The sequence below is a fragment of the Zalophus californianus genome, chromosome 15 (assembly GCF_009762305.2).
Source record: "Zalophus californianus isolate mZalCal1 chromosome 15, mZalCal1.pri.v2, whole genome shotgun sequence".
NCBI classification, from domain to species: domain Eukaryota; kingdom Metazoa; phylum Chordata; class Mammalia; order Carnivora; family Otariidae; genus Zalophus; species Zalophus californianus.
The window spans coordinates 46,779,954-46,796,342 of record NC_045609.1 but is presented as its reverse complement, the minus strand read 5'-3'; the positions used below and the strand labels follow the sequence as shown (position 1 = coordinate 46,796,342).

The following is a 16,389-nucleotide window of genomic DNA, read 5'->3' as shown; positions in this document are numbered from 1 at the left end:
GAGAACTTCCAGGTTGGTATACACATCAAGGTGCTAGAAGAGTGGCATGCTTAGAAAGGGCATGAAACTCTTCAAACTCGTCCCCCATGCCTTGTCCTATGGATTTCTTCCATCTTGCGATTCCTGAGTTGCATCCTTTACCAGCAATAGTAGGTAAAGTGCTTCTCTGACCTCTGTGAGTCATCTCTTGCAAATTATCAAACCTGAGGTGAGGAGTTGTAGGAACCCCCACACTTTGACTTTACAGATACTCAGTCAGAATTATGGGTGACCCAGACTTACAACTGACATCTGAAGTGGGGGCAATCTTGTGGTACTAGGCCTTTAACCTGTGGGGTCTCTAATAGTGTTGACATTGAATTGTAGAACTGTAGAACACCCATTTAGTGTCCAGAAAATCGAAGAGTTGGTTACTATGAGAAAAAAACCCACACATTTGGTGTGAGAAGTGTTGTATAGCTAAATACAGCTCAGGGTAAAGCTTTGGCAGATGTGATTACATTAACAATCTTGAGATAAGATTATCCAGATGGACCCTACATGCCATCATAAATATCCTTACATGGCAGAGAATGATTAAACTGACAGAAAAGGGGGAAGCCATATAACCACAGAGGTAGTGACTAGAGTGGTGGGGCCACAATTCAAGGAATACTGGCAGCCACGAGAAGCTGGAAGAGTCTCTAGAATCTCTAGAGGGAGCTGACCATGCCAACACCTTGATTTTGACCCAATAATACTGATTTCAGACTTGTTACCTCCAGAACTCTGAAAGAATATAAATTTCTGTTGGTTCAAGCCACTAAATTTATGGTAATTTGTTAAAGAAGCCAGAGAAAATACACTGGAGCTTCTTTAATAACTCACTGTCCCTGTATGCTAAAATCAGTTGTTCTTGGGCTTTTAATAATTAATCATTCTCCACCTAGACATTTAAAAAAAGGAATTCCTCAAAGGCTATGACTTATATTCCTTTGCTCTGATTAATTTCATCCACATTCACAGCAATTACGACCAATAAAACAAATCCAAATGTGTATTTTCAACTCTGATTTCTCCTCTGATTTCAAACCCAACTATCTACATGATATTTCCATTTAGATGTTCCAAAAGCACCTCTAAATCAACAACTCTAAAAACCAAACCTGGTCCTTCTCCCGTGTTCCTTGTCTCAGCAAATGGTATTCTGTCCTCCAATCAAGGTATTAACCTTCCCTCATTCCTTGGAATATGCAAGACTCTCTCCTAATAGCTTCTGCATATGCAATCTCTCAGCCTAGATTACTCTCTCCAAGTTCTACTCAACCTACTTCCTCTCCTTACTACTGAGGAGCTCCTGCCCATCAAATCTCCGATTTCAGCTCAGCTGCCAACTTCTCAGGAGAGCTTTCCCTCACCCTGCAATCTAAATTAGGTGTCCTTACACACTTTCATGATACCAAGATCTCCTTCGTATAATTTATCAGAGTTCTAACTGCTCACTTATTTTTGTGACTAATTCTCTTCACCACTAGACTATAAACTCCAAGATGACAGGGAATGCTTGCTTTCTTCACTCTGTATCCTGAAAACCTAAGCATAGTGCCCGGCATATAAAAATACCAAATAATATTTGATAAACAAATGAAAACTGAAATCTATTTCTTCAGACATGAGAGTCCTGAAAGTCACCTATACTCTTTATATTTAATTACAGTTTTCTACTGCTTTTTTAAAAGTATACATTATGCCAATTCACTTTTAGGGAAGACCTATATTAGGGAAGACCTATATCAGTACTTGTTTCCTTTAATCAAAAGAAATTCAAAGAAAATTTCCATTTAAAAAAAAAAGGTAAAAAACAAAAATAGCAATCAGCATTTGTTTTGCAGTGAGCCATTATAAAAGCAGCACATACCCCAAGCAACAACAATGTACTGCAAAGCTCCTTCCCAGGAACTACACTCAGCATCTTAGCATCATATGGCCATAGCTTTGAACTGTGTCTGTGAGCAACTGTGCGTTATCTCAATTTATTTTGCGCATTTGTTAGCAAGCTGTGTTCTGAGGTATCAGAAAAGCCTAAGGTTATTTTGGGGTCTGGGAATGTTCAAAAACTTTTTCAAATACGTTAATGGTGATAGCTTCTTTGTTTTATGCCATTTTAGCATACAAAGGTGTCACTTTCAAATGGGGGAAGGTGGACCTGTAATATGTTTTAACCCTGATCCAGATATTTAGATTTTCCTAAAGAAAAAAAATTTCATTGTTCCTATTATCCATTATATATTAAATATGGTTCAATTCATTTAAAAGAATAGTTCTTGAAGCATCTCTAAAAACAAAAATTAATAAAGCTGATTCTGTGTCTGGCATGTTGGAAGACAAGTATCAGATTTACCCTCTTTCAGTAACTAGAAAGCAGAGAAAATACAACACTGTTATCAGACACTGGACAACAGAGAGATTAGGTCTGCAACCCCTGAAAAAAGGAAAACAAAGTAGGTAAACTCTGTAACTGCCCTGCAGTTCTGCCTGGGGGCCCTTTCCAGACCACTGTGCAGAACAAGCCACACTTAACAGCATGGCAGCTTCAATGAGTTGAGAAGTCACATCAGGAAGGCAAAGGTGTCTAGAATCTTGAGGGCAGAGTAAAGAAAAGAGAGGTACTCAGAGAAGAAAGAGCTCCAGAAATCAGGTTGGGGTCCTCTTGTATCTTTGGCTGAATACTAATCTACACATGAGTAAGGCAAAACTCGCCAAGACTGAGGGACAGGACCACTGCCAGAGAGCTATTAAGATAAACAATTTCCAGACCTCATTCAGAAACAAGGATAAAAGTTACCAGACTTCTCTGAAACTGTACAAGTCAGAGACAAGGAAACTACAACTTTAATGAGTACTGAAAAACAAAAATGTCAATCCCGAAATACATTATCGTTTGCCTTTTTCATTCTCATTCACAAACGCACAAGAATTTTCCAGAGGCTAAGAGACCTGTTATTTCACAGCAGATATTTTTTCTTTTGGAAAAGTTATTTTTCACAAAAAAAGTTGTTCATGTTAAAAAAAAAGCCACATTAACTTGTAACTGGTTTATTATTTTGTAAATAAACTGATAAACATTTCTTAAAGTTCTTAATTTTAGTTTCTAATAAGGTAAACTTCAATAGCTATAGCTCAAATAAAGAAAAACCCTATGAAATCCTCAATTATTTTTAAGAACATGAAGATATTTCAAGACCAAAAAATTTGGGAATCATAGCTTTAGAAGTAGTGTACCAATCAAATTAGTCTTCATTCCCTTGTGGTGCCAAAGAGCCTATGTGAAACTTTTTCATTACAAAATCAATTTTTCTAATACAAAGAAAGCTTTGTATTAGAAAGAAAGCTTTCTTCTAGTGTCAATCTGGCTAACGCATGTCTGTAAAAAGAATTTCTCCATTCCATCTAAGTTGTTTAATTATTAGTATATACTTGTTTATAATATTCCTTTCGTCTGCAGACTATGTTGTCATGTCCCTTTTTCACTCTAGATATTGGTAATTTGGAGACTCTCTTTTCTTATACTAACCAGTCTGGCTTCAAATAACAATTTTGGTAATTTTTTTCCCAGAAATTATTAACTGTATAAATCTTGGCCCTCAAGTACTTGAGACAGATGCAGTTTTTGGTGATGGCCCTGTGAGACCTCGTAAGACACTATGACAATAATGACATAATGAAATATTTCAACATTTAGAAGATGTGCAGACCTCACTGAACCACTATTTTCCAAATGATCAATGCACTGGTAAAAGATTCATTTACATGCAAGACAGACCAAGGGGTTTTAATATAATAGAATATGAAAAAATTATTTATATGGTTTCAGATGTCACATTGTTGTTAAACTATCAAATTTTGTTGTAATATAAGAGGAATATTCAAATAATCTGTATAATGAGATGGGAAGCTCACATTAGCACTGTTACTATATACTGAAAAATAACGGTTGTCTCAAAGGTAAGGCACCTATGCAACTATTTGAGTACTTGAAAGAATGACTGACAAACTATTAATTTGCAGTAGAGTATTTGGAAGACATTTTCTTGAAAATGAACAAAGTAAGCCTATTAGTTCAAGGAAAACAAATGGCAATATTTACTGCCAAGGATAAAATTCAAACTTTCAAGTGAAAATTAAAATTCTGGAAAATTTAAACCTGTCCTTGTGAATCTTGACAGCTTCCCAAGGTATCTCTAGTAAAATAAGCAGTGATATGAACAAAGGATTTATTGATATCCTATAATGCAGCTGCTCTTAAATTTTTGGGTCTCAGGATCCCATATATTCTTTAAAATTATTGAGGATCCCAAAGAACTTTTATTTATAATTTATACTGATTATATCTATCAATATGTACTACATTACACATTAAAAACTGAACATTCAAAACTTATTTAAATATAATAACAAACATATTACATGTTACTATAACTAGCATTTTGGTGGAAAATACTTCTTTTTAAACACTTTTGAGAAGGGTGCTACTGTTTTACATTTTTACAAATTCCTTTCCCTACTGGCTAATTTCAGACAACTGGATTCTCTCATGTGCTTCTGCACTCACTCTGTTGCCACATCACATATGGGTCAGGTCACGTGGCCTCTGGAAAACTTGAGAACAGCATGAAAAAGGCAAATAACAACTAAGTATTGTTATAAAAACAGTTTGACTTCATGGAACCCTTGAAGCCCCTTCCTATATTTTCTACTGCTAAAGTTCAGCAGACTAAGGTACGGAGACCAACACTGCAAATCTTCTCGTATTTTACAAAACTTCTTACTCCATTAAGGACACATTCCTTTTAGAGCAAAATCTATTTTTCCAGGCTTTCCCTACTCTCTTCCTCTAATAGCACTAGATAACATTCTTTTCAAAGGAAGTGTGCCGTAGCCTTAAGGAATCAGCAGCAGGTCTTAATTACAGGGAGGCAGAGAAGGAAGAGAAAATTACACCAGAAAACAGGATGCAGTGGACCCCATGTTAACAAACCAAAGAACTGAAACTCAGAATTCTAAAAACTTGGATTTCCAGCAAAATGTTCTCTTAAAATAATGACCCTTCCTATACAGTACCAGCAGAACTATGTACACCAATAAACTTGTTACAAATATTCAGCTCTCTGTACCTTATAGGAAGTCTTTTCACTTACTCTCCTTTTATATCATCACAGAGTATTATACTTCAAAATTCATACTCTAAATGGATTTACTGAACTTTTTTTTTTTTAAGAAGAATGCAATCTTTTTGGAGATCATCATGTTTCAAGAAAATGTTTGTCTCTTGACCAAAAAGAATTGCAGCAAAGGGCCAACAGAGCAAAGTAATGAAACACAAGCCTCTGAATTCTTCCAATTAGGGATCTCAAATCTATTGCTTAAATAACTAATGCCCGCAATGCCACACCAAGGCATTACAGTAATAAAAGGGTCACCTATTGCACCATAATTAAGATGAAAAGAAGGGGAGAACTTGATGCAAAATCACAAACAACTCCTTCACTTAACCATCTCAAGAGAGACCACACATAGCACTGATCAAAGCTCAGACTCTGGAGCAGATTATCTGGATTCATATTCTGGCCCCACCACCCTGAGCAATTTACTTAACTTCACCTGCCTGAGTTTTCCCATCTATAAAATGGAGGAGAGAGTAGAATAATAAAGGTTGTTAAAAACATTAAATGTGTTAACTGTTAAGTGCTAGCAGATAGTAAATATTTGTTCAAAAAAAACAAACAAAAAGACCTTGAAGTTAAAGTTCAAATACTTTAAATATAAATGATGAAATAATTCAGAACACTGCATACTCAATTTTCTAACTTCTTAAAAAGGTATGCAGTGTGGTATGCAATTATCTCTTAACATAGCAGGAGCCCAAACTGCTAAAGTTCAAGTCACTTTCAGGGACCTAATAGAAGTTTGACTATATGTGAAGTATCTTTATGTTTACACATACTGAACAAGAAAACATTCTGTTTCTGAAATAAGGAAAGGCGCAAAAAATACAAGCAGGACAGGATACCTCAGTTGCTCTGTAGACTACCAAAAAAAAAGCAAAAAGCCTAATCTTTTGTGGCAAATCTGTTCAAAGTTTAAATGAAAGAAATTAATAATCATGTAAAACTAAGACTAAAACTAATTTCCTAAAAAAATGGAGAGTTCCAGGCTGAGGCAGGTAAGTACAAGTTGAAACACAGACATCTTGTTCTGCCAGGAAGCACTCAATGACCAACCAGGTCAGATCAAAATGATACAGCCATCACCTCAAGCAATTCCCACTGGCCAAATGTGGGAAAATGTGAGCATCAAAGAATAAAGACACCTAAAGCAAGCAAAAGAAGAAGAAGAAAAAAGAAAAAAACCCAGCAGAAATCAACAGAACTGAGAAGAGAAAAATAAAGAAAACAAATCAACAAAAACAAAAGCTGTTTTTTGAAAATATAAGTAAATCAAATTTATAAACCCCTAGCCAGACTAAGAAGAAAAAAAAAGAAGACACAAATTACTAATATAAAACATGAAAAAGGGGTCATCACTACTGATCGCAAGTACATTAGAAGGATAGTAAAAGAATATCATGAAAAATTCTATACTCACAAACGTGTTAACTGAGATGAAATAGACCAATTCTGTGAAAGATACAACCTACAAAATTCACACAAATAGAAACAGATAATCTGAATAGGACTATATCAATTAAGTAAACTGAATCAATATTAACCTTCCCAAACTGTCAGCACCAAGTCCAACTGGTTTCACTGATGAATTCTACCAAATACTTAGGGGGAAAAAATGATATGAATTCTCTACAATCTCTTCCAGAAAATAGAAGCAAAAGAAACATTCTCTAACTCACTCTACGAGGGCAGCATTATCCTAATACCAAAATCAGATAAAGACAATACAGAAAAAGAAAATTACAGAACAATATATCTTATGAACACAGACACAAAAATCCTCAACTAAATATCAGCAACAAAATCCAAGAACATATAAAAAAATTCTACACTCCAACCAAAAGGTATTTATTCCTGGTATGCAAAGCTGGTTCTAAAATCTAATGTAACCCACCACATTCACAGGCTAAAGAAAAAAAGTCATATGATCATCATTGGAGAAGGAAAAGCCATCTGACAAAATCTAACACCCATTCATACTAAAAACTCTCAGAAAACTAGGACTAGAGAGTATTTGCCTCAATTTGATAAAGAAATCTACCAAAACAAAACAAAACCCTAAAATTAACATTAAATTTAATGGTGAGAAACTGGATACTTTCCCTCTAAGTTCAGGAACAAGACAAGGATGTCCCCTCTCATCACTCCTATTCAGTATCATACAAAAATTTCTGACTATTGCAGTAAAACAACAAAAGAAAGTAAGAGATATGTAGATTGTAAAAGAAAAAATAAAGCTGTTCTTGTTTGTCAATGTGATTACATATGTAGTAATTCCTAAAGAATTCACACACAAAAAACTCCTAGTTGATAAACTTGTTTCCTTTTGGGTATAAATTAATAATTATGATACGCCTCTAAATGTACACATACTAGAATTAAACAAGTAAATGGATCCTGTATGGTAGGAGAGAGGTTTCTCACTGTTGGAGGAAATTTACTATCACTAAGGGGAGAATGCCAGAAAGATCCATGTGGTAATGGATTAGAGCTGAAGACAGTAAGAACTCATGTTTAGCTTAATATAGACACAGATGGTTATATAAAATATTTATAGATATCTGCAGAGACACAAATTTATGTGTTATTAATATATATACACATTGATTTCTTTGCTGTCTGCTGAGAGTGAAAGAAGCCACATCCTAGTAGCAAAAGCACACCTAGCACCTAGATCTTGGTTTCTAATTCTCTAATAACCATTCTCCAATAAAAGGAAATAGAGCTCCTTGGAGAAGTGGTTGATTCTAAAAATGGGGCAGGAAATATGTAAGATAGGCTGGAAGCACCTTGTAGTGGCAGAAAGTAAGGAAAACCTCAAGAAAAAAAAAAAACCCACTTTGACACAGGTATGTCAAAGGAGCACAGGGGCCAACTGGAAGACCTCTCAATGGCCAAAGCTGGAACAATTTGAGCAAGAAAATAAAGTAGGACTGGGTTATAACCTAAAGTATAAAATAATCATGCATCTATACTGATACAAATTACTAAATTAATAAATGGGAGAAGAGTCAAATCTCTCATGCAGAAGAATTCCGACTAATTTATGTACTGTACTCTCAAGGAGGCAGAGCATAACTCCTCACTCTTTAAGTGTAGCTGTACATAGTGACTTCTTCCAAACAGTACAATGTGGAGTAAAAGGGGAGTCACTTTACAGTGGAGAAATCAGACAAACACTATTTCAGCCAGGTGATCAAGGTCAACATCAGTAGCTGTAAATTATGTTAATAGTATACCCTTGATATGATGTGATGAAAATGGCACTTTAGGGGCACCTGGGTGGCTCAGTTGGTTAAGCAGCTGCCTTCAGCTCAGGTCATGATCCCAGGGTTCTGGGATCAAGCCCTGCATCGGGCTCCCTGCTTGGCAGGAAGCCTGCTTCTCCCTCTCCCACTCCCTCTGCTTGTGTTCTTTCTCTAGCTGTCTGCCTCTCTGTCAGTTAAATAAATAAAATCTTTATTAAAAAAGAAAAAAAATGGCACTTTACCCCTATGATCTGTCTCCCCTAAACTCATAATCCCAGTCTAAAAATCAGAAAACATCAAATTCCAACAAAGGGGAATTCTATAAAATACCTGACCAGTGCTCCTCAAAACTCTCAAGGTCATCAAAACCAATGAAAGAATGTCTGAGAACTCAATGGCAAGAAGATTCTAAGGAGACAGGCCAACTAAATGTAATGTAAGCGGGATGGAATTCGTGGAAGAAAAAAAGGACACTAAGTAAAAACTATGGAAAACTGAATAAACTATGTACTTTAGTTAATAATAACATATTGGGGCACCTGGGTGGATCACTCAGTTAAACCTTCAGCTCAGGTCATGATCCCGGGGTCCTGGGACCAAGCCCAGTTGTCGGGCTTCCTGCTCAGTGGGGAGACTGTTTCTCCCTCTCCCTCTGCCTCTCCCCTCCGCTCATGCACACACTCTCTCAAATAAATAAATAAAATCTTTTAAAAAATTATGTATTGCTATTAGTCCATAATTGTCATATATGTACCATACTGATACAGGGAGCTGTTGATAACAGGAGAATCTGGGTGAGGGTATAAAGGAAATCTCTATAATATGTTCTCATTTTTTCCATAAATCCAAAATTTCTAAAAGATAAAGTCTACTAAAAAAAGGAATAGTAAGGGGAGGGAGGCAAGATGGCGGAAAAGTAGGGGACTTTATTTCATCTGGTCCCTTGCATTTAGCTAGGTAACTATCAAATCATTCTTAACACCTATGAATTCGGGCGCCTGGGTGGCTCAGTCGTTAAGCGTCTGCCTTCGGCTCAGGTCATGATCCCAGGGTCCTGGGATCAAGTCCTGCATCGGGCTCCCTGCTCCGCGGGAAGCCTGCTTCTGCCTCTCCCACTCCCCCTGCTTGTGTTCCTGCTCTCGCTCTCTCTGTCAAATAAATAAAATCTTTTAAAAAAAAAAAACCTATGAATTCAACCTGAGATGTAAAAAAGGAATTGCTAGAATTCTACAAATAGAAAAGCGACCACTTTGTGCAAGGTAGGGGTTGCAGAGAAGTGAATCTGAGGGGATATATCGGAATATAAATGGCGGGGGAGAGAAGGGAACCTCTATAAGCTGACTACTGGAAACTGATATAGCAGCGGAAAGCCTTCAGGGAGCAAAAGCCACATAGAACAACCCCAAGCAGCTTACACTGAGCCCAGCCCCAGATAAGGGGCAGTGCAACTCTGCCCAGGCAAAGACACCAGAGAATCAGCACAGCAGGCCCCTCCCCAAGAAGACCAGGTGGAAAATTAGGAAAATATCAAGTTTACCGAGCACACAGAACTGCAAAACGCCAGCGCCAGGAGAAAACAGTATATAGAATTTGAAATTTTTTTCTCATAATTCCTTTATCTTTTGATTTCAAATTTTCCTTTTCTTTTTTCCTTTTCAACTAGTTTATTTTATCAACCTTGTTTTTGTCTTTTTTTAACTTTCACTTTTACATTTACATTTTATAGATATATTCTTCATGTTTTGCTTTTCACTATATTCACCTTCATTTTTGCATACATGTAAGTTTTGCTTTTTTTACAATTTTGGGACTTAGTGTCTTCTAATAAACAGACCGAAATACAGCCAGGACCAAGCGGATCACCCTGTTTTGTCCACTTGTGGAGATTATATTCGCTCCACCCCCCCCAACACACACTTTTTTTTGGTTTCTGACCTCTTCCGATTTGTCTAGTGTATATTTTGCCTTGGGCATGGTTGGTATTTTTGATTTTGTTCTTTCATTCATCCATTCTTTTCTGGGCAAAATAACTAGAAGGAGGAATTCACAACAAAGGAAAGAACCAGAGATGATACTGTCTGCCACAGACCTAATCCATATGGATATAAGTAAAATATCAGAGCTGAAATTCAGGATAGCGATGATAAAGTTACTAGCTGGGCTTGAAAAAAAGCATAAAAGACACCAGAGAATCTCTTAGTGCAGAAGTAAAATCTAATTAGGCCGAAATAAAAAATGTTTTAGCTGAGATGCAGTCTAAAACGGATGCTCGAACATCTAGGATAAATGAGGCAGAAGAGTCCAAGATGATAGAAAGGAAGGAAGCTAAGGAAAAGAAAGAAAAACAACTAATGGACCATGAGGGAGGCTTCGAGATAAAAGTGATACCATAAAGCAAAACAATATTAGAATTATTAGGGTCCCAGAAGAAGAAGAAAGACAGAGACGAGCAGAAGGTATATTTGAGCAAATCATAACCAAGAACGTCCCTAATCTGGGGAAGGAAACAAGCATTCAAGTCCAGGAGGCAGAAAGAACCCCCCCAAAATCAATAAAAATAGATCAACACACTGACATATAATAGTGAAGCTTGCAAATTTCAGAGATAAAGAGAAAATCCTGAAAGCAGCTCAAGATAAGAGGTCCTTAACCTACAGAGGTAGGAACATTACACTGGCAAGCAGACTTATCCAGAGACCTGGCAGGCCAGAGAGGGCTGGCATGATATATTCAGAGTACTAAATGAGAAAAACATGCAGCCAGACTAATCCAGCAAGGCTGTCATTCGGAATGGATGGAGAGATAAAGGGTGTCCAGGACAAAGAGAAACTAAAAGAATTTGTGATCACTAAACCAGCCCTGCAAGAAATATTAAAGGGAATCCTGTAAGAGAAGAGAGAGCCCAAAGGTTACACAGACCAGAAAGAAACAGACAATCTACAAAAACAGGAACTTTACAGGTAATACAATTGCACTAAATTCACATCTTTCAATAGTTACTCTGAATATAAACGGGCTAAATGCTCCAATCAAAAGACACAGGGTATCAGATTGGATAAAAAAGCAAGACATATCCACATGCTGTCTACAAGTGACTCATTTTAGACCTAAAGTCACCTCTAGATTGAAAGTTCTAGAGGAGAACACAGGCAGCAACCTCTTCGACCTCAGCTGCAGCAACTTCTTGTTAGACATGTCTCCAAAGGCAAGGAAAACAAAAGCAAAAAAGGACTATTGGGACTTCATCAAGATAAAAAGCTTCTGCACAGCAAAGGCAACAGTCAACAAAACTAAAAGGCAACCTACAGAATGGGAGAAGATATCTGCAAATGGCATATCAGATAAAGGGCTAGTATCCAAGATCTATAAAGAACTTATCAAACTCAACACCCAAAAAAACAAATAATCCAGCCAAGAAATGGGCAAAAGACATGAACAGACATTTTTCCAAAGAAGACATCCAAATGACCAACAAACACATGAAAAAAATGCTTCACATCACTCGGCATCAGGGAAATACAAATCAAAACCACAAAGAGATACCATCTCACACCAGTAAGAATGGCTAAAATTAGTAAGACAGAAAACAACAAATGTTGGTGAGGATGTGGAGAAAGGGGAACCCTCTTACACTGTTGATGGGAATGCAAGCTGGTACAGCCACTCTGGAAAACAGTATGGAGGTTCCTCAAGAAGTTAAAAATAGAGCTACCCTATGATCTGGCAATTGCACTATGAGATATTTACCCCAAAGATACAAATGTAGTGATCCGAAGGAGCACGTGCACCCCAATGTTCAAAGCAGCAATGTCCACAATAGACAAACGATGGAAAGAGCCCAGATGTCCACTGACAGATGAATGGATAAAAAAGATGTGGCATATACACACACACACACACACACACACATACAATGGAATATTACTCAGCCATCAGAAAAGATGAAATCTTACTATTTACACTGATATGGATGGAACTGGAGAGTATTATGAGCGAAATAAGTCAATCAGAGAAAGGCAATTATCATATGGTTTCACTCATATATGGAATAGAAGAAACAGCATAGAGGATCATAGGGGAAGGAGGGAAAACTGAATGGGAAGTCATCAGAGAGGGAGAAAAACCATGAGACTCTTAATTATAGAAAACAAACAGGGTTGCGGGAGGGGAGGTGGTGGGGGGATGGGGTAATTGGGTAATGGGCATTAAGGAGGGCACGTGATGTGATGAGCACTGGTTGTTATACGCAACTGATGAATTATTGAACACTACATCTGAAACTAGTGAGGTACTAGATGTTGGCTAATTTTTTAAAAAAAGGAATAGTGCCTGAAATGATTATAAAAACGCTAAAAAAAAAAAAAACCCACAAATTTCTGTCATACTGAAAGAGAGAGAAAGAGAGAAAGTTGTTTGCCACCATTGGAGATGACTGGTAACTGATTTTCAGAGTAGACATCAAGTTTAGAGTTTGAGAGTCCGAAGAGTTTCCAGAGTTAAAAACATGATATATCAAAGGAAAATAAGCATTTACCTCATCTTTTTAGGAAAAACTGTAGTTCAATCCTAGTTGACAAGGGAAAGGTCTTTTTAATGTGGATAGCTGGCTAATAGATCCAGAAGGATGACAGGGTTAGAAAAGGCAACATTTCATGAGCCCAAGTGAAATAACTGGTTTAGACAAGGCTCGTCAATAAAGGCTAAGAAACATCAGGCAAAGGCTGCTAGGTAACAGAATATTCTCAGGAAACCAAACTATTTCCTCACTGATCAGTTGCTAATTACAAAGGAGAAGGGGAAAAAATCCATCTTTATAATGGATGGATCTAACGAATACCACCTTAACCAAATGACTACAATTTGGGCAGACAACCTGGTGTTATATGTCTTGAGTTATGAATGAATATTATGTACACAGGAGCATCTAAGCCAAAAAAACTAAATATAATCCAGCCTCTAGAGCCAACTTTCTATTTTTAGGAAACACAGTGGCTGTAGATACAAGTTAAATACCCCAAGGAAACAATCATACAAATCCAGAATGTGGAACATTCTGCAAGACAAGTGGCCTTATATTTTTAAGAAGGCAATATCATGGGGGCGAAAAGTGGAGGTAGGGACACCTGTAGTACAGTAGTCTACCCTACCTGAGGGTTTGCTTTTCACGAAGCAGATGAAGCTCCTTCTTATCTACCATCAGCATGTCAATACTAGCCTAACACTATTCACAATACCTGTGTCATTCACCTCACTTCATTTCATCATATAAGCATTTTATCACCTCACATGATCACAAGAAGGGTAAGTACAGTACAATAAGATATTTAGAGAGAGACTACATTCACATAGCTTTTACATAATTATAATTGTTTTACTTTATTATTGTTATTAATCTCTTACTGTGCCTAATTTAGAAATTAAACTTTATTATAAGTATGCATATATTGAAAAAAACAGGGTTTGGTACCTGCAGTTTCAGGCATCCACTGGAGGTCTTTGGAACATATACTCCACAGATGGAGAGGCACATTAAGTGTCTAAAGCAACAAATATTACATATGAACTCTGACTGAACCCTGGTTTGAGAAAACCATCTACAAATGGACAACTGAAGAAACCCGAATACAGACTAAAACTTAAGGTTTCTTTTTAAAAGAATGGCATCTGTAGGAGAATGTGTTTAATTTTAGGAGATACACTGCAGCATTTAGGGGTCAAGTACATACACAAAAAGTCTCTATTAAGAGAAATATAAATAAATATTACAAAATTTAACAACTGTATCCAAATGGTAATCTGGGGTGCTCACTGTACTATTCTTTCAACTTGTATGTTTGAACATTTTTTTTTTTAAAGATTTTATTTATTTATTTGACAGAGAGAGACACAGCGAGAGAGGGAACACAAGCAGGGGGAGTGGGAGAAGGAGAAGCTGGCTTCCTGCTGAGCAGGGAGCCCGATGCGGGGCTCAATCCCAGGACCCTGGAACCATGACCTGAGCCAAAGGCAGACGCTTAACGACTGAGCCACCCAGGCGCCCCTGAACATTCTTTAAAAAAAAAAAAAAAGATTTTATTTGAGAGAGAAAGAGAGAGAGAGATGGAGCATGCACACCAGCAGAAGAGGGGCAGAGGGACAAGCAGACTCTCCACTGAGCAGGGAACACAACACAGGGCTCGATCCCAGGACCCTGAGATCATGACCCGAGCCCAAGACAGACGTTTAACCAACTTAGCCACCCAGGTGCCCCTGAACATTCTTAAAGTAGTTTGGGGATGGTGTGGGGAAAAGAAATTAAAAAAAAAGAAAAAAAGCCTGGCCAAATGATGAACTGTAAAGCTCCAAAATACAGTAATAGCAGATTTTATAGACAAATGTAACAAACTTTCAGATTTTAAACCAGTGTCCTATAACACACACATTGCATAAACATTAGGAAGGTGGAGCACAAAGGAGAGAATCAGTTTAAGAAACACTTCCCATCTTCCAAAAGTTTAAAATATCAACCAAGGGCACCTGGGTGGCTCAGTTGGTTAAGCGACTGCCTTCAGCTCAGGTCACGATCCCGGAGTCTCAGGATCTAAGCCCACATCGGGCTCCCTGCTCAGCAGGGAGTCTGCTTCTCCCTCTGACCCTCCCCCCTTCTCATGCTCTCTCTCTCTCAAATAAATAAATAAAATCTTTAAAAAAAATAAAATAAAAAATAAAATATCAACCAAAACCCTGCTGATAAAATCACCTGAGACAGGACTCCTCCAATATCTCTCATTTTCTCAGAAGAAAGAGGACTACAAAAAAAATATCATTGTCACTCTTCAATTACAATAACTGAAGAGTAACAGAAATTTTTATAACTCAAAATTTCAGAAATACAGAAAATGAATTGGAGGATCAAGAACATAAATGAACTCATGAAACGTGTAAGTTAATTAATATGCATATATTAAGTAGCACATTAAATCAAAATCCATACAATTTCATATATCTTATATTAATAATGGATTTCACGGAATTAAGTTCTGTTTTTAATCCTTTACTAGAGGCTGTGCTGTAGAGTCATACTGCTACAAGGTATGACCATAAACCCCAGTCAAACCCTCCTTAATGACTTAGAAGACAATCCTGGGGCTTTTCTTTGTGGAACAAATTTAAAAATTTTACTTAACATAACTGAGTAGATACTTCCCTATGCCTGCTCCGCTATATCTGAGATTCTACAGCCACATAACTATGACAATCTCATGCTGGTAAATGTCAGCTCCTTTTATACATAGCTGTCCTATGATACTCCTAACAGACATGAAAATGTTACCCTAGCTTTATCTCTCCCAAACTTTGCAAAAATATCATTCTCTCTGCCATTTGTTTCCTTCCTTTTCTACTCTGAAGTCTGTTTTCCCCCTCTCTAATAACTGCTATAACATATATAATATGGCTACATAATGTATATATAATAACACTGGTACCCAGAATCTCACCTTGAGAAAATCTAAAACTACATATACTGGAAATCTTATGAGATAGGCCTTCATCAAGCTAACAAATTACTTTGGTCAACTAGGTAATTCAGACCAATCTCTTACTGAGAACAAGAAAAACTGCACCCCCTTCCCCCCGGCAAAATCAGAAAAACAAAAACCCTACACCTCTTTGAAGGCATCAGAATGCTAACAAGGCAGTAAAAAAGGTAAGGAGGCTAAGACTGAGACAGTAAGGAAATTCTCAGAGGTGGGCCAGGCATCTAGGGTCATTTTTCCCAGGTTGCATCTGTCAATTCCATACAGGTAACTGAGAAGCTTAGCTGAACTTTTCACAGATCTACAAGGCTGAAAGAGTTAAATGTTGGAGGTAAGGGCCCAATGCAGTATGGGAGTAGAGAAATGGGGGCAGAGAGAAGGGCTTATAACAGCCCCGGTTTTATGTTAGGATCCCAAAGA

General features: G+C 37.3%; 1 protein-coding gene across 4 annotated transcripts in view; it reads right to left on the bottom strand.

Annotated features, from left to right (window-relative positions):
- Nucleotides 1-16,389, bottom strand: part of MAPK8 (mitogen-activated protein kinase 8) — a 114,423-nt gene that overhangs the window by 83,235 nt on the left and 14,799 nt on the right. The window lies entirely within an intron of this gene.